The sequence below is a fragment of the Cygnus olor genome, chromosome 5 (genome assembly GCF_009769625.2).
Source record: "Cygnus olor isolate bCygOlo1 chromosome 5, bCygOlo1.pri.v2, whole genome shotgun sequence".
NCBI classification, from domain to species: domain Eukaryota; kingdom Metazoa; phylum Chordata; class Aves; order Anseriformes; family Anatidae; genus Cygnus; species Cygnus olor.
The window spans coordinates 58627037-58646023 of NC_049173.1; the positions used below are offsets into that span (position 1 = coordinate 58627037).

The window sequence follows — 18987 nt, forward strand, 5'->3', positions numbered from 1 at the left end:
CTTGTGCTGGCAAATGCATTTAGGGGGCTGTGCAGTGAACCAGATTCTAGAAACTATTCCCGATTAAAATTGACAATTTTAACTGGTTTATTTTTGACCTACATCAACTCCCTATGTGGTTCACTGAATGATGGAACAAAACCCTTGTGCTGTCAATGGAGCTGCAGAAGAGCTACAATGATTGGGCACAAATGGTGGTGGCCAGGACTGCTTCTTTTAGCGATAGTGCTGGAACACACTGATTTGAAATGTACTCAAAACTGTGGCCTCTGTTGCTTTTGGATACCTTTTACAAGCAGTCCATACATCTCTAAGGCCTCATAGATAATGGTCTATGGCAAAATATCCCCATTAAAAAAAAATAGACAAAGATTGATTAACATTTTTTCATGCTACTAATTTGTTGTGATGTTCAAAATTCACTGCTGAACCATTTTGCTCAAATGTACAGACAAATTGGATCTCTGTATTTTGATTATCCTTATCATGTCAAACGTAGAAGTGTTATTATTCAGTTGCATGCAATTTCTTGATATATTTTAACACCAATGCTGAGAATAACAAAAGTAGTTTTATATTGCAAAATATGGGGTACATATCACAAGCCATATTAGAAGACAGATAAATGATCTTTCCTTAACTGAGACACAGTTCTCTCAGGTATTATTTTTGTGTATTAAAATTGTAATAGTCCTACAGACTTGAAAAACTCTGGATTACACAATTCAAAGAAAGTGGATTTCAAATACTCCAGGCATTCAAAATGCCTTACATGTAGTGGAATCTTTGCAAAGTATTTCATGTTGTCAATCAGACTTATGTTGAAAAGTATCTAAAAATAATTTTTAAATACTTATTTCAAATATATCACAGAGTAATAATAGAAACGAGGTGATAAAAAGTGTATGAGCCATACTTGTTTTAGGACAATTACATATAATGTTATAGATTTACCTGACAACAAAGAAAGCGTATTGCTGTAAAACCAATTGAATTGCCAAGAAGGTACTAAAGAAGAAAAAAGATTCTTGCATATAGCGTAACTTTAAAATAGGTTGCTACATGGTTACAGTGCCATAGATTTTAAGAGAAATATTTTAGCTACTGAATATTTATAATTAATTCTTTAAAAAATAAAAGAAAATATTTTCAAACATATAACCTCAGATAATCTTAAAAATAACATTAATTGATAATAAAACCTCAGATAAGATGTATTGTTAGACAGCACTCACAAAACTAGGAGAAGAAATAGGCATAATCTGAAGCAAGGTGACTACTGGGCAAAAACAAGCAGATGAAAGAGCAAGGGGGTGATCAGGGGAAAAGGTGCACTGAGGTAAAATTCTCCTCATGGAACATGAATGTACTTAATAGCCCAGATCTGTTGAATCCCACAGCTTTGTAATTTAAAGGGTTTTTGGTTGATTTTTTAAAGAATAATCTATAGTTATATGAAAGCAAAAAATCAGTGGTAGCAATGAAGGTAATCTGGAGGTGCATATAGACATGCTAATAAACAAAGGTTACCTTTTCAATTTGATTTGGTGATGCAACATAGTTATCCTGCCCTGTGCAGTTCTTAAACACTATACATCTGTCAGATTTCTTCTCAACAATTTTTTACATGCAGTTGGAAATGACAGATTTGGTTTTCTTTTTCTTGACACCATTATGAAGAACCAGGCCATTCACTGTCCAAGTTACTTTCCTCATTAATGACAGATGGTCTGAAAGAAAAAGAAAAAAAAAAGTCAATATTTCAAAATTAAAATTCAAAATTAAAAACGGACACATCATGCTCACCTTTCCCTATTACCTTAAAAATACACACTGGCCTGCCTCCACTTTGAGCTCGTATTGTCTGAAATACTACCACCAGCTTCCTACTAACCGTGACATAAGCTGTAGCAAGCTGTCTGCAGTGATAGCCTGCATAAATCATCATTCCTGAAGGGAACAGATGTTCAGGGTATGAAAGAGTAATACCACAATTTAGTCATAATTAAAATTCACCTTAGCATGCCTCTATCAGTGAGCAGAGAGGAACATTTCACTTCTCACCTACAAAAATGAAATGCCTCTCATTTCTTCTGCTTCAGGAAAATTAAGCCTGAACCTTTTGTACATTGCTTGAGTTTCATATCTGACACTGCATCATAGAAATGACATTTTTATTTCACTTCAACTGTTAGTTTTCTTCTTTTCCAAACACTAGAAAATGACCTCTAAATGGTGTAGCGCTTCTGCACAAAATGCGGTTACAATTAAATCTTTAGAATATCATTGTATATTGCATGCAAAATATAAACAGGAACTACCTAGCTATAGACCAAACTGTGGCAATAATCATCGTACTGGTAATAATTTGGTTAGAGCTGAATATATTCAAAACTTAGGGGCTGAAGGTCTATAAAAATTATTTACTAATGTAAGGTCACTAAAATCAGTGGGAGTTAGATGATTAGCTCAGTTAAAAATCTGATCCTTAGACTTGTAACTGCAATTGATGTTAATGGGATGTGTCTATACACACCTTTTCAAAAATGTAAGCCTCATACTGCTATTATTACAGTGAGACTATGCAGACACATGACAGCTCCTGTGAAAAACTGGTTTCAAGTCACAAATCTTTATATCATGAGGCTACTTTATTATGAAATACAAAGCATATAGTGATTACATTAATAGATGTGTCTTCTCTAAACCACAAAAACATAAGCGGCTGGGCTTTACATAGTGATTTGAAGGTCTGAGAAAAAAGATAATTTATTGTGCCATCAACATTGATATTGGCAATTAATGTGAAAAAAAAATCATTAAACCATGGATTAGTATACCAATTAAATATCCTTATTGACTGTCAACCTATAGAGGTTCACACTAGATTCTAAAGTCCATGGATCAGATCCTCAGTGAATGTATATTAGCAAACATTATTGAATTAATTTCAACTACAGTAATTTACCACGACTGAGAATGTTTATTTATAAATCTATTAAGCTAGTAGGGGTAACTTTGTAATCAAAGTTACTTCTCAGTAAGTAACTGAATTTAATTTTGAGGCATTTACAGAACTGTGAAGTTTGTCTTCCTCCACAAGGATACATCTACATTAACATCCTAGTTCAAACAAATACTGCAATTTTTAAGCGAGGAAGCTATAGCTTCCACTTAATGTATTTTGATTCACTTCACAGAGCAGTTTCAGAGTATGCAAATTGATGTTTTTTGCATGAAACTAAACCAATGGATGTGCTCCAGAAGTGTACCTAAAGCCCTTCCGTAAGTCCACTGCACAGAAAAGAGTTAGCTTGCAGTAAAATCTCTCACAATGTGTGCAGTATGGACAGAAGTTCCTTTGTACTAACTGCTTCATCCCACAGATCTGTTTTTCATGTGCTCTACATCTGTGTTAAAAAGTTGTAACTTCATTTTCCTGATCTTTTCTCCAGAGCTCTTCCTGTTCCTTGTAAATTTCTTAACTTTGCTTTAATTTTATTTTTCAAACAGCACACATGCACTTGCAGTTGTCAGGAAGGTATTCTGTAGTTGCTGTGAAATCCAGTTTGGCATGAGCACATCATACGAACTTGTTAGGAATCTGCTGCTAAAACTCAAAACATTCCCTCTGTCATTGATCAGGTTCCAGCATCAAAGGACTTTGCCAATGCCAGTTGTACTAAGCAGACTCTTAGGGTACAAGTAGCCTTTTATATAGCATATATAAAACCAGAACACATTGGGTTCTAACCTCCAACAGCTTAAAGTAACAACGCTAGATCGAGAAAAGCAGGAAGAGTTCACTGAATAGCATTAACAATCTGTGCATTTCAGTCTTTATTAAACAACTAGGAAGTGTTCATCATTATTGATTTGTTAATCATGCAGGAAGCATGAATTTTTTGCTACTGTCTTAGAAATGGGACCCTTAAAAACTTGCAGAGGATTGCACAGAAGAGCTTAAAATAAACATCTCTGTAAAAGGACATGCTCAGCCATCAAGGCTTATAACCAAGGATATAAACCACTTACCCATACAGAAAGGTTACTTTTAAACTTCATGAACAGCAACAGTTTGTGAAGACATTTTTCTTATGGACATTATTTTTTTACTTTATACTCCCACTTGTGTAAAAAGATTATTTTGGTTAACTATGTAGGATACCCTGTCCACACAGCATATAGGACAGCCTGACTATCTCTTGGTACCTCCATCAATCCACATTCCAAGTGGTAAGAGACTGTAGTAATGAAAAAGATTCACATGAACAGCATATCTTGAATCACACCTACATGTGACCTATCCAGAAAACTGATTTTGGAATAAAGAGGTGGTTGCAAGACCAGTTTACCTACTGGGAGAAAAACATCTCTACTAACATTGGGGAACAGATCTTAAGATTTCAACTAAGCAATGCCAGCGAGTAAAAACATGGATTGACTATCATTTGCGAATTTTTCAAATAGGTGTGTTTTCACAGAATTTGCAGACGGCCCAGCCTTGGATGAGGGAGTTCTAACATGCATTGAAAAGTTTAATCTAAGGCTGTCCCATGATTAAATTTGATGGGGTATTAATTTATATAGTTATTGGACACACATTATGTGCTATTTCATATCCAAGCAAGTGTTACAAGTTGGCTGGGATAACAGCAAAAGAATGTTTTTCTGTTTAGGTATCGAAACTAAGTGTAGTTTAATTTCTTCCTGTGCAGAGCAGTACTTGGAAAAGAAGTGGCAGCTGATTTAGATTATAATGAAAGATGACAGAAGGTGAAACATAGAGATTACTTGGCATTGAATGGTAAGAGCTAGTAGATGCCTTCAGGCAAATTTAAGAAGATTACGTCTGCTTAAGCCAAAGAATGTGATGAAGAAAAAATTTGCCTACCCTTTAAGGTTACATCTACAATATCCCTTAAGGCTGGCTGGAGAATTGCTCTGAAAGACAAGCTTGTCTATATTCTACAGTATAAGCCTGCGAGGAGGCTTCAAGCACAATAGGAATAAGCCTTCTGGGAATCTCAATGGCCAAAAAATGCTAAACATGACCATTTCTTCCCAGCCTTGACTGAACAAGATGTTAATGCGGTTGTTACGTACACAGAGGGCAGTCACTACAAGGCAATTAATATACTTCTGCCACTTCAGAACCATGTAGACATAAAATTAGGCACTTGAGTGTCTTTGTGGTCCCTTATTTTCAACAAATTACTTTTTCTACCTGGAATTGTCTGAACACTAATGTTGCTGCACGCCCTTAAGCCACCATGATCCTATCTGATCTGAGAAGCTTGGCAGTTATCTTTTGGGACTCATAAACCAGGAATCCTCTATACAGATATAGAAAAGAGAAAAGAGATAGGCTTCTTTCAGGGGAACAATAAAAGTACATGAGAAAGCAGTCACAGCTGCAGCATGGGAAAATTTAACTAAATATAAGGGGAAATAAATCACAGTAATTAAGCAGTGGAATGGCTTGCCCAGAGAGGTAGAGGAATTTCCATCTTTGGAAATTTTCAAAACTTGACTGGACAATGCCCCCAGCAATCTGTCCTACTGTTGAAGTTAGCCCTGCTTTGAGCAGACTGCACCAGATGACCTGCAGGGGTCCCTTTCAATCTAAATTATTCTGTAGTTCTCAGTAATCTGCCACTGTGCAGCAAATAGTTGTAAAAGCTACTGCCAACCATAATATACCTTAATTTGTTAGGTCCTAACCACTAAGCACTTGATACTGCAAATTTACAAATCTTAATCTAGCTTTTTCTACACATAATTTACATATATTTTAATGCCAGAATGTACCATAATTTTCAAAAAATAATTTATATGATTGGTATTATGCTTAATGTTAGCTGTTGAAATGGTATAAACAAGATCAGCAACCCTGCAAACAATTCACTACAGAAAGTGGAACTACAGAACTCAGCAAATTAAAATTACAGTTAGAACTGTGGACAAGCAGAATATATTACCTAAATAGTAGTAACTCTGCCAAAACACACGGTAACACTGCTACTGCTAGTTAAAGTGGTTGCAAATCTTTAACCATCTCAAGATGGCAGAGTTACAGTTCAAAAATTCTTATGCCATGGAATCGCTTCCTGCAGCAAAAGGCTTCTTAACGATATGATGACATAGAAGCTTGCTAATAAGTATGAAGAATACCACTTTCAGAATAACAAATATAGATTCATAAAGCACATAAATTTTAATCTGAAATTCCCTAAGTACTGACCAGACCATTCATGGTCTAAATCCAGGTTTATGTTACATATATTTCCTATTACAATGAACTTATTTCAAAATACACTAATTCAGTTTTCTTGTCTTCCCAACACCTATCTCCTTCATTCATGACCACTTTATACCATCATTGCATAACAAGATTTACAGAGTTATAAGAAACTTTCTTCAAATTATAATAAAACGGAATAGACTTATAGGCTTAAAGGGACTACCAAATGGTATTCCAAATACGGCACTATTTTATGCTATGAACTGTATTATTTATATATACACACACATCTTACTTTAACTTCTTTCCCGTTCCTCTCACCTTGACAGAAATAAATACTAACAGATACCCAATACAACTTTGATAACCTCATGAATAAAAAACTTAGTCTGCAAAAAAAAAATTTTAATCTATTAAAAAAGGACATAATTTTCTTTGCTAACATTTTATAAAATTCTGAAAATTGAGTGGTACATTTTAAAGGGAGGGTAATGGAGAAGTGAATCTGCAATTCATCTTATATACTAATACAATTGTTTTAATGTAATAAATACAAAATTCTCTAAAATATATTTATGGAATAAGAATGAACGCCCAAGTTTCCTAAAATATAAAACATTCTAGTAGTAACAACATGTAAAGTTGCATTCAATTACATCTTTTGTTCAAATTACAGATGCCTCTGTACTTGGGAAATATATTATGCCCAGGTCACATTCCTGTGTTTAGGTAAGTTTACAGTCACTCCCTTTTCTTTAAATACTTGAGAGTTTTGTTGTTTCTACATGTTCTGAAGTGTCATCATTTATTACCACAGGCACAATTGCTATATTTAACTAATAATGACAGCAGTTGTCATTAAATTTTAAACTCACTAACACAAGTCTGACATATTATTTGAAGTATGTCTTAATTCTAAATTTGATTAAAATTACAAACATCCCATCTTTTCTGCCAATCAAATATTTCATCCCCTTGCCCTGAAGTTTTCTATGAACTCTTCATAAAAAGAGGTCATGGTATTAGTGTCCATTTAAACTAGTAAAGACCCCCAGGTTGTGAAAATACTTTTACACACTTTTTCCAAAGCACAAATATAAATTTAGCTTCATCAATGAATGATGAATGTTTTCCACCATGTTTTGTGTGACAGAAATCTGAAATCTACAAAAATCAAATTAAATTATCTTGAAAAATGAATGTACATTTTGCTTTGTGAAATAACTGAAAATATACATACGATTAGCAATTAAAACTGCTAATACAAATCTTACAAGATAAACATGGAATCAATATTAAAAGTTAAGCAAAAGTTCCTGTGATTATACTTGAACAGTCCAGAAGCAATGAAAATTGTTTCAAGAAATCCAAAATTTGGTGGTGCTAGTTTAAAATAATATCATTTCATATGAATTCTTCCCTTATTTACACTCAAGTAAAGCTGAAATTATTTGGGGAATTAAGCAAGCGTAAATGCGAAACAGAATAAATAAGGAGCCCTTAAGAGACTGCATCAACAACATATCATGCTAAAAACATTTAGAGACTGGATGAAGGGTTAAGGCTCTTTGTCTCTGTCTTAGCCCAAAATTCAATTACTAGATTGATAGTTTACAATGCAGACAATTTTCTTCTGTTTGGCAGACAGGTGAGAGAATTTCTCTTAGTCACCATTCCTCTCATTTTTTTCCTTGAACTTCTAGATTTCCTGAATTAGCATGATAATGCTTGGAAGACTGTTTTATTCTGGATTTGGAAAGATTTCTCCATTCTCCACAGCTGGCAACCAATTTTTGTTAGAGGGAGTTATATCAAGGGTCAGAGATTCAATTATAAATTACTTTAAATAGATTCTTACTGCAGTCTCTAGATTAGCAGGGATACAGACCTCAATGTTTTGCATTTCTTGAAGAATGTTTCATCTTAACAGTCCTGATTAGTGCAAACAAAGGAACTAAGACAAAGGTTCTACAGGCCAAGATCGTTAGCTGATGTTATGTGAAAGGTATGGACAAAACTTTATTACAAGCCCTGGTTCTTTGTACACATAAGGATGTCTCAATTTACACTGGATCTGTCTTCTGGGATACCTCTGGGGAGGTTTTAGGTCAAATTCAACTACTGATTAAACAGAGCTGTACTTTTCACATTTAATTACATTCTGTTTGCTGTACGTTACTGCTTCCATTTTTTATTCAAAATATATTTTTAAAACTAAATTTGGAAAGTAATTTTCCAGTCTAGAAAATAGCATTATTCTTGTTGTATTACAGTATTGCTGACTTTAAGCACTTTGGTGATTTTTCTGTCCTGACCAATTTACCTTACCTGGTTTTATACATATATGTGTGTGTGTGTGTCTGTATAAAAAAGATAGTACATACAATACTTTTATACACACACACACAATATGTTTGTATGTGTGTATATATATATATGTATATATATACACACACACACACACACATATTATCACTTTTGGCTATCAATTTACAACTTCTAGTTAAGTTGTCATCCTCATTCCATAAAGCTTATTGTACACTCCAAGAAATCAGTCTGGTCAACCTGTCATGGTGGAAAATTTACTTACAAACCAGTAACGTCATCAAGCTAAAGTATGCCACAAAGGCTTCTCATATTTCTTTAAGAATCCACCAAGGTTAATGCACAGGAGATTAAAGTCTAAGTCTGGAAAATAAAGTTAAAGCCTGACAACAAACATTTATTTTGGTTATTGAACCATCAATAAGAATAATCTCTGTTTTACTGGCATCTCTCTCAATGAGCAGGGTTTTTACCATTCTAGCTTTAAGGATACGGTTTAGTGGAGGACTTGTTAGTGTTAGGTCAGAGGTTGGACTAGGTCATCTTAGAGGTCTCTTCCAACCTAGATGATTCTGTGAATCCGTGATATGATCAAGCTAATTTCTAAGTAAAGTATCCAATTCCATTTTGATATATGATGAATCAAGAACAAACTTCTATAGCTTACAACAAACAAATCACTGTTCAGATCTTCTTATCCTATAAGTCAGTTGAGCTCATAGTATATGATGACATACATAAACTTTTAGGAATATTTTACAGAAATATAGCATATTCCTTTTTCAGATCAAAATTCCAGTACATATGCATTTAAATAATAGTATATAATACAGTAATTACAAGCAAAATTGTAATACAATGTAGGAACTCATAGGTGTTTTTTTCTGAAAATGAAATGTAACATGACAACTTCAGTTTTTACATATTGATAAGAAAAAGCACTATATTATTTTTATGCTTGGAAGTGAAACATTTCCAAATTAATCAATAATCAGAATGGGGAGAATCAATCGTTTAACTGACACTTACTCCTTACAGAAAAGGAAGTCTTATTTTAAATGGACTCACAACGATTCTTGTCAATTGGAAGCTGTCTTGGTAAACTATTAAATGGTGTAGATCATACGGCATCTTAAACAGAAAAAAAATTCTCTCTTCATTTAAATACAAACCTGAAATGCAGCACTAAGAACACTAAACATGAATTATTTTTTTAATGTCCCCTTTTTGACAGTATATCAATAAAAGACACAAAGTCTTATTATGTTTGGTTTCACTTTTAACATACAATAATGCAAACATATACATCTTACAATTATAAATCTAAAGGGAGGATTACAGATATTTAGGCAAAGTAGTAAAAATGTGAACTTTTATTTACTAATTGTTTCCACATCTAGTGTTCATAGACAGTAGCAACACGATGTCAGAATTGTTAGATCATGCTAAACAAGGTTTAAATGTTTATAAAACTTACTGTTGAATAGAAAATAAAAGGTACACTCATCCACTATTAAATGCAGTAAATTAATATAGAATACACTATCTATTTTAGTTCTTCACTATTTTAAAAATATTCATAAAAATAATTTTTAAAATCTATAATAGTGAATTTATTTTAATTTGAGACAAGAAAATCTCAATACCTAAAATAAAATGTACTGTACTGTTGATTTTTTTTAAGTTATAGTTCTAGAATGATTCTTTCACTTTGCTATATTGGGACAAAAATTCGATAGAAGCATGCTTTCCAACACTCTTAAAGGAACAGTACAGGATACAGTGTGCTTTAATCCAGCCACCAAACTAGCATAGCAAGCTGTGTAATAGAACATGAGTACCTTTTCACTTATGGTGCACAAACCACAGGACACACAACACTTCCTTTAATACGGTGATCCATAGAAAGAGACCTGAAGATTGGTCATAAACAACACTCTGCACCCTGGTAATAAAATGGATTAATCAGACGAAGTGCCTATGTGGTCTGCAAAGTGGACCATGCTTCATGCAAAGAAGCCTTGTCACTATGACTTACAAAAAATACAAGAACATGGCATATCAACAAAAGTATTTTGGCCAAAATGCTGTCTTTAGGACCTGATTCAGTTTAAGATTAACACAGCTAAATTAGCTGTCTACTACATGTAAATTACCTATATGTGGTCTGCACATCTTAACTCCCATTATAAGCAGTGAAGGTCTAGTCAGTATAGTCATATAAATATATAAATGCTTAACTTCACTACTCTGAAGACACCTGCAGAAATCACTGATGTTACTCTCAGTAGTACAGAGTGAATGAGACCTGAACATAATGGTTTTGTATTGCAGTCTAAATCCATAACTGACCAATCACCTGAAGCTCCTTTATCTCCAACTTAGTAACTCTGAAGCATGATCAACTTGAACAGCTAACACAGAAACTTAAAAATTATTGAATGGAAGCTTACAAGTGGCCATGGCTTACATAATAGCATGACTGATTAAATGCACAAACCCTTTAGGAAAGAACAATAGCCAAGTAATTATTTTATCACTCAAGGTTGCTAAATGCTAATTTAAATGAATTAAATTCAATTGAAAGAACTTAGTTTCAGTTTAAGAAATTGCTAGCTAAGAAAAAACGAAGCTGTACACTGCTGAGACACCTGAAATTCAATTACAAAGAGGTGTGGGAGTACTATAAGAACTGACAGGATAAACAAGAGGAATTAAAAAGAAGAAATAAGAACAACCAATATTTTTTCAAGTTCAGTAACTGTTAGATATACAATTGTCTGCAAACAAACACTCAAGTACATGATATTCCATATATTTCCAATGAACAATTAATTAAACATGATCATTGACCTTCACTATATATAAATTATATGGAAGAACAACATACCACATTACATCTTTGGCACAGTTCTGCAACCTACTAGTTCACAATAGTCCCCCCAAATATGTTTTAAATGCTTGAGACTTGGTACCTTCTTGTTTACTAAACTTCTATTGGAATAAGACCTTAACTGATATGTCACATGTACTTATTATAAAGATTGATAATTAAATCAAAAAAAGTGACAGCTCTAATTTTTTTTATCTCAGATGACAAAATTTAACAAATTATCTCTGTATCCTCATTAACTTCACCCAAATGTCAATTTAATATATCAGAAAGATGAGAAAGTGAATAAATCCAAATAAGCTGGACGAAGCTATCAACATCTCTGGGAATGTCAATTTATCCAGGTATTTATACCACTTGAAGCAATGAAGGTACACACAAGACGTTATACTCTTGAACCACCACATTGTGACTGGTTCAGTATTTGAAATACAGATTTCAACAAAGGTTGTAAATACCTTGTAAACATTTATGTATAACTATATACATAAAAAGTCTCATTTCTATGTGATCACATGTACATATTTGCAGGGCTGGGACTTTACAATTTATCACTGATCTCCCATTCCCACGCAAAAGGATTTGATACTGCTGTTTGACCTTGTTATCTATGTGTTAAGAATTTAAATGCAGCAATCAGTATGTTTATACTGACAAGTCATACTACTCCATGCTGTATTCCCAGTCTTGGGCTGAAGAAAGAAAATATAAAATACATACTGTATTCCCCTATGTATACTCCTACATCTCTAAAATCTATCTTCAATATATTGAAACTAATTTAAAGTATATATATTTTTGACCCATATTACCATATATGTACAAATAAGAAAAATATAAGCAAAAAAAGTACTATGGAATGTCATATAGAGAATTAATGAACATCAGTTCTGATTTTTGAGCACATGGAATTCTACGTTATTAACTGTCATTTTCTAGTTCTATTAAACTTGTAAACAGGAGTATTAAAAGGCCTATTTTTTGGTATTGGTGTCTTTTCTACTTAAAGCAGTGACTTTTTCGTGTTATACTTACCCTTTTAATGGACACACAATATGCTACTTTGTGCCCAAACTCACCTACTCTTTCTTTTCTCAAAAGACAAGGCACATCTGCCACCTGCTCTAGTCTGTGTCCCAGCAACAACTGTCGAGCAGCAAAAAGATTGATTATCAGTCAAAAACCATTCAACAACACCAGATTTTGGTAGGTTAAGCTTGCTGATCCAGCAAGAGATGGTGTGAAATTTTCAGTAACATGTGCCAACATTTTGGTGCTAAAAGAACAGCAGTGCATGTCACAATGAAACACAGCCAAAGATATGCAGACAAAGCACAGAAGTTTTGTTTTGAACTTGGCTTGAAAAAGGAAAATGAGAGGAAGAATGAGAGAAAGAAAAAAAAGACTCAGTTAATGAATTTGAAAATCTATCATAACATTCAGATATACGCAGGAAGAAACTATAGTAACAAATTATAGTGGTACCCATATAAAAATGCTACAATAATAGCATTATTTCAGTAATTTGTACAACACAAATAGCAATTTTATCACACGCTTTTGCAAGAATAAATACAAAGATTTGTGCCTTTTACTGAATATATAGGTCATTCACTATAGCCATTCTAGTGAATGGATCATCTGTATCATACTCACAATAATTTTCATGCTATCAACAACAGCTTATCACATGTAAAATTGATGATGTAAGACACAGGTTTACTTACATAAGTTTCATCCATGAATACCTCCACAAATATGCAAACATGCCTTTAATTACAGGACTTAGATAATAAAAGCTCTACTAATTAATATTAGATTTTTATGGATATACGTAGTAGTCATTTTCTTAGGCTAATAGCCAGTTATGAGTACTATCTAGATATTTTGAAATGTTATCTGCATTAAGTAATATTAATATATGTGAAAGAATTAAAGAACAGTCATTGTTTCAATATTGACAAATTCAGAATGGAATATTTAACGCTAACGTCTCATAATACTTCCCAAGGTGACAAATGCTATTTAAAAATTACGTAGAAAAATAAAACCAAAGATTCGTATCTAAAGAAAGTACGTAAGAAAAATAAGCATGCCCGAAAGTATAAAGAGTATATATAACATATATAATGTCCATATAAAATAAGCTCACTCGCTGAATTATTTCTCTTCTGATTTTCTTCTTTGCTGTCCCTAACATTTAAAAAAATACAGCACTCATTTTACTAATCCAAGATTATACAAATTGGACTGTTTCATATAATGGTAGACATTTCGCTGTAATTGCTTCTACCTACACATACCTATCCTAATAATAATTTTGGTTTTTATAATATATTAGCTTACATCAATGAAAGGTTCTTTATCACAAATTCCAGTTGAACTAATCATTGGCATCTTCAATTTGATACCAAACTCTATTTAAGTTAATGTTCTAAAATGTTGTCACAAATTTGTTGCAGAAATCTCAAAAATCTCTTCATGATCTTAACATGTGAAAAGAAAACAATTTACATTCACATTTAAAATGTGAATGATTCAGAAATAGTTTTCCCCTTGTAAAAAATATAACATAATTACCAGATTGGTAAAGGAATGAGAAGAGAAGAAAAGAGAATTGTTAATAATGGTCTCACTGAACAATTAAAAATTAATAAAGCATGGTAAAGTAGATATTCCATATTGATGGATTATACTTCCAAAAAATTTAAAACAATGATATTAATGAATCCAATCTTACATTCTGGATTATTTTTACTAGTGGAATATGCTTAATTAATTATATCTGTTTGATGTCACTGAAACTAAACAGTAAATTCAATAATCTCTTTACATTTTCACCATTTAACCTCCTGCAGGCTCCCTAATGTCTATTCAGATCTATATTAAATTAAGTACCAATGCTAATGAAGGGCAATAAACGTGGCTGTCAGTAGATTTTTCTTTCATTAAGCACATTATCCTCTTACTGAGCTGTAAATGAGTAAACATTAGTTTTGTTAAACCATGCAAAAAGATAGGATGAAAATCATTTTTAATTGCAACCCTTAAGCCATTTCCTGGGGGTTCTCAGTTTTGTTTTTGTTTTTTACCTTTAATTTTTTTTGAATGGATCTATAAAGGTCTCTTCCACTGAAATATAAATGTCAGCATCATGGGGTACATCTTTAGGTTCTAGCGCTTCAGTGTCGCCTGCCAAGGCACACTCATTGTGCAGCCATGTTCAGGTTCAGCTTTTCAGTGCACTCCTCCAGCAGCTAAATGAATACAAGAGGTAAGGAATGCTGATTACAAACATATTTATTTTATGATCAATATTTAGTCAGGAAAAAAAAAAGGGAAACCAGAAATCCATTCTCAACTAATTTACCAATCAATTAATAGCATTATAGGTCCTTCAGTGTTTTAGTGATTACTACCAGAAGTCATGGGATAACAAGATGAGAAAAACATATACCCTTAAAAGGATTGGTTTAAAAGTGTTGTGCTCTTGCCTTTTAATGACAAGTAACATTGTACATTTTTCACTTCTGTATTTCTGCAATTTCACTTAGTGCTCATAAGAATTTTTAACAAGTCACATTTTAGGAACAGCATAAAAAGGAAGAGTTTTATGTAAGTTTACTTTACAGGAAAAAAGAATTTTTGTTAGGATTTGGAGCAAAAGGTATAATTGTGCATGTAAGAAAACTTTTATTAGAGGTTCCTGAATTAATTAAGCACAGAGAAACTTCAGCAAAGATCTTTCCTGCGCCATTCTTGTAAGCTATGACTTTGATTACATTTGGCTGCTGTTTAATAACTTCAGATACTTCAAACGCCTTCTGGACATGCCAGAATTTTGAAACAGAGAAGCAGACAGCACTGCTAATTCTGTTGAAAAAATTCAGGTTAGGATATTAAAAAAGAATCCAATATTTTTGACCCTTTTTATTTTTTTTGTAAACTTTTTTTTTGGAACTTTTATAATTGTGCAAAAAGACAGTCTGGATGTATTGTCATAAAAATTATTCATAGTATAAGAATTTATCTCCTAGCATATGAGTTGAAAAAACAGAAACTACAGATAAATTGTTGTTTTAAGCAAAATAAATTTAGGCTATCCCCAAATGAGCTTATTTGGAACTTTCTAGAACACTCAAAGAAGTTCTATAACCCTACCATGAAGTCCTTTTATGAAGTATCTTAGGAATTTCACAAGAAAATCACTTAACTAATTTTAAAAGTATTTCTCAAAATCTATCAGCGCAAGTAAACAATGAATAAAATTTAATTGATTTGAAGAAAATATAATTAAAAAGTGTTTTCAAGACATACCGTGTAGGCTATTGCTTCTAGTTTAAAAAGTAAGAACTGACATCAGTCTCTTCTCAGGCAAAATTTCAATCAAATTGACAGCAATTATGCCTCTACAGTGACTGCAGATTGGGGCTTATTGTTAATTGTTTCTGTTTCCCAGATAGCACGATATATTCAATATAGCTGGCAGAATAAAGTTAAATAAACTGATACTCAGTTAAAAAAAAAAAAATCATTACACTTCTTAAATGCTCATACCACAAACAACATCTGTATAATACTACAGCAAGGCTATTTTAAGAAAAAAAAAAGGGCGGGGGGATAGTTTTATAATGAAATGTCATACTTCAGCAAGAACATTTGTGATATATGCTCTCCATCCTAGTCTGCAACAAGAGGTTGAGTGCAAAACTCAAAATTGGTTTGAGGCCCAAGATTTTAATTTCCATTCCATGAAAAATTCATGAAAATCCTTTGCAATACTTCCATTCATTTCAGTGAATGCTGAACTGATACTTCACTTAAAGCATACTGGTCTGTGGCAATCTTACATATTTTACAGTTTCCACATTTCTTAAATGACAAAATGATCACGTAAGAATTCTAGCCTTTTTGTCTTCTTTTTAGCGTTTCTAAAGCAAGTCGTGCTATCATATCAGAATAGCTACTTCTGTGTTGAGTGCTCAACCATATGAATGGAAGCCAGAATGTGGCCCCCTTAAAAAGTAATCATAAATTTATTTATTTATTGGAGTTTAAGATTTTCATACACTGGGGGACAAGCATATTAAGCTATGTATCTTATCATACAAAATTAGCTATTATGAATATCTCACTGGCTTTGGATTCAGCCCTATAAAAAAACACACACACACAAAATTAGAGCTATTTATACTGTATCTGAGGTCATGTCTGCACACAAATGAGGGGAAATCAGCAAAAATATAAGCATCAAGCTTTGTCTAAGTTAACACCAATTTTGCAACTCAGAATAGAACACACTAACAACAAAAAGCTTTTGATGATGACTTCTAAATCAAACACACTAAAATACACTTTTATTCAACAGGTCTTCACTTTAGCCACCTTTACGGTACATTGCAAAATCCAATTGTTCTTTTGGCTTTTTCCGTAAGGGACCATTTAATTTTTGGCTTAATTATAGAGAATCAAACTCTTCTTTAAAGAGAATCAACCTGATGGATATCACCCACCCATTGCTAGGCATACTAAAAATTTGCAAGGCAAACTGGGATGCCTGTTTTATTATCATTTTATTTGTCTTTCAGAAATGTTTGATTAAAAGCAATACAGTTTTTAAATGGATACACTCTAAGAACGTGTTAGGTCAAGAAATCTTAATAAAAGTTAGCAAGGTCTGTTTGAGAATATTAACTAAATCATCATTACAAGGTGACTGAACTGCATCAGACACGATTAAAAGCAACAGAGAAGAGCTTTGATTACCTTAGTTGACCTGCGGGAACACTTTCAGGTCTGTTTCTCTTCAATGGTGATAATAAGAAATTGTCTGTACTGCTTGATTTGTAGCTGTCTATATGTCTGATACTCCATCACAGCTCTGAACTTATTTTGTTTGATGTGTAGAACAATCTTCAAGCCTTGACCTTCTTGATACCATTGCTGATTGCAGACATGTTATGGGCAAATAGAAGTTGTCTAGAGCTTTCCTTCCCTTCAGTATTTTCAAGAACTGCTTTTGCATAGAAAGAGAAACATTTTATGAAACAGAAATATGATAAATATACTTAAAATCTTTTTTTTTTTTTTTAATCTGGTCTTTCAACTAGTTTACATTATTAATGATCAGCTTTAAGGAGTTGAAAAGCATACAACAACTTAATTGAAGTTGGAAAATACCTTACCAAACTGTGTTCATAGTTTCACCCTGATTCTTGTTTCTTCAAATTCAGCTCAATTCAGTTATTTCAATTAATCTTTGCATAAGATAGGGCCATACTGGGAATTGTATACAGTGCTGTTGGACAGAATTATGGGGAGGTATGGTAGGTATTTCATCTATACTATACTACACTAGCATTGTCTGTGCTAGCAAGTCTTCCTTCATATAAAACCAATGTAAAATTGTCTGATAGAGCTAAAACAAAACAAAACAAAAAAGATTCAAACATTAAAATAATGAAAACAGAAGCCTTCAACTTTTAGTTTGAGGTTACTACTAATGGCTCAAAATTACTTTATACACAGGTCAAAAACATGGATGGAATATTGACCCATATGAAGATCATACAATCTTATTTTATCCTATCTTTGGATGACCTGAATCACCACTAGTATAACTGTGCCAACAGCAGCATCAAAGATCAAGAAGACAGAAAGGAATTGGATGAGGTCAAGTCCTCATTTTTCTTTCATATTCAAGTAATTGTTAAGTGTCAAAATACTCCCATTATAAATTACAAAAATGAGGTCACAACAAACATGAAATTCAAAATTTATCTGCATGAACTGCAGTATGTATACCTAGGAAATCCTTATGCTAAAATACTATGAACACTGGAATACTAAAGGTTGGACTTTAATCAAAAAATTCTTCTTAGTATTACGACCGAACATATTATGTAGGGCTACATATCTACAGGACTACTATTACTATTGATCCTCAGTCCTTGTTCAACTTTTTTCTTAAAATTTACCACCATCTACTATTTATACATACAGTGTATGTAAACCTTAGGGTACTTGTACATACTCTCCAACTCCTTAAGAGAAATGGCTTCAGAGAGAAAATGAAAGCATGCAGTTACCAAGAGTAATCTTACTCTTGCAGTGCACAACTGTTTTATACTTTGAGAAAACTCAAGTTTAGATGTAACCCTGGTACCCATACTTCTGGATATTAAACACCACAAAATTAAGGTATTAATGTGTGGAAACCTCATAAAAGACCTATTATGAAATGGTGCTTAATAGTCAGGAAAAACAGCTTGGTACTCCTTATTAAAGCAAAATTTCTATTCAGTCAATGGTAAATTTAGCTAGCTGCTAACACAAAAGTATTGTGATCTTATTTTTATGGCAAAGTAAAGATGCCCAGATAAAGATACCAAAAATTTAAGCAGGATAAGAAATGTAAAGAAAACTAAAAACCTAAAGAGCTCTAACAACTATTTTCTTTCCCATCTAAAAGCAATTAAACTGATGCTTACTCATGGACAAACCACTACAGTCTTTCTGTGACGAC

General features: G+C 32.9%; 1 long non-coding RNA gene across 2 annotated transcripts in view; it reads right to left on the reverse strand.

Moving 5' to 3' along the window:
* Positions 1–17498, reverse strand: part of LOC121071524 — a 33801-nt gene extending 16303 nt beyond the window's left edge. For both annotated transcript variants that reach the window (XR_005820668.1, XR_005820669.1), the window contains exons 1-3: positions 17229–17498; positions 14555–14719; positions 1531–1730 (exon numbers count right to left, since the gene is read on the reverse strand). This is a non-coding gene — a long non-coding RNA (uncharacterized LOC121071524). The remainder of the gene's footprint in view (positions 1–1530; positions 1731–14554; positions 14720–17228) is intronic.
* Between the last annotated feature and the right edge of the window lie 1489 nt (positions 17499–18987).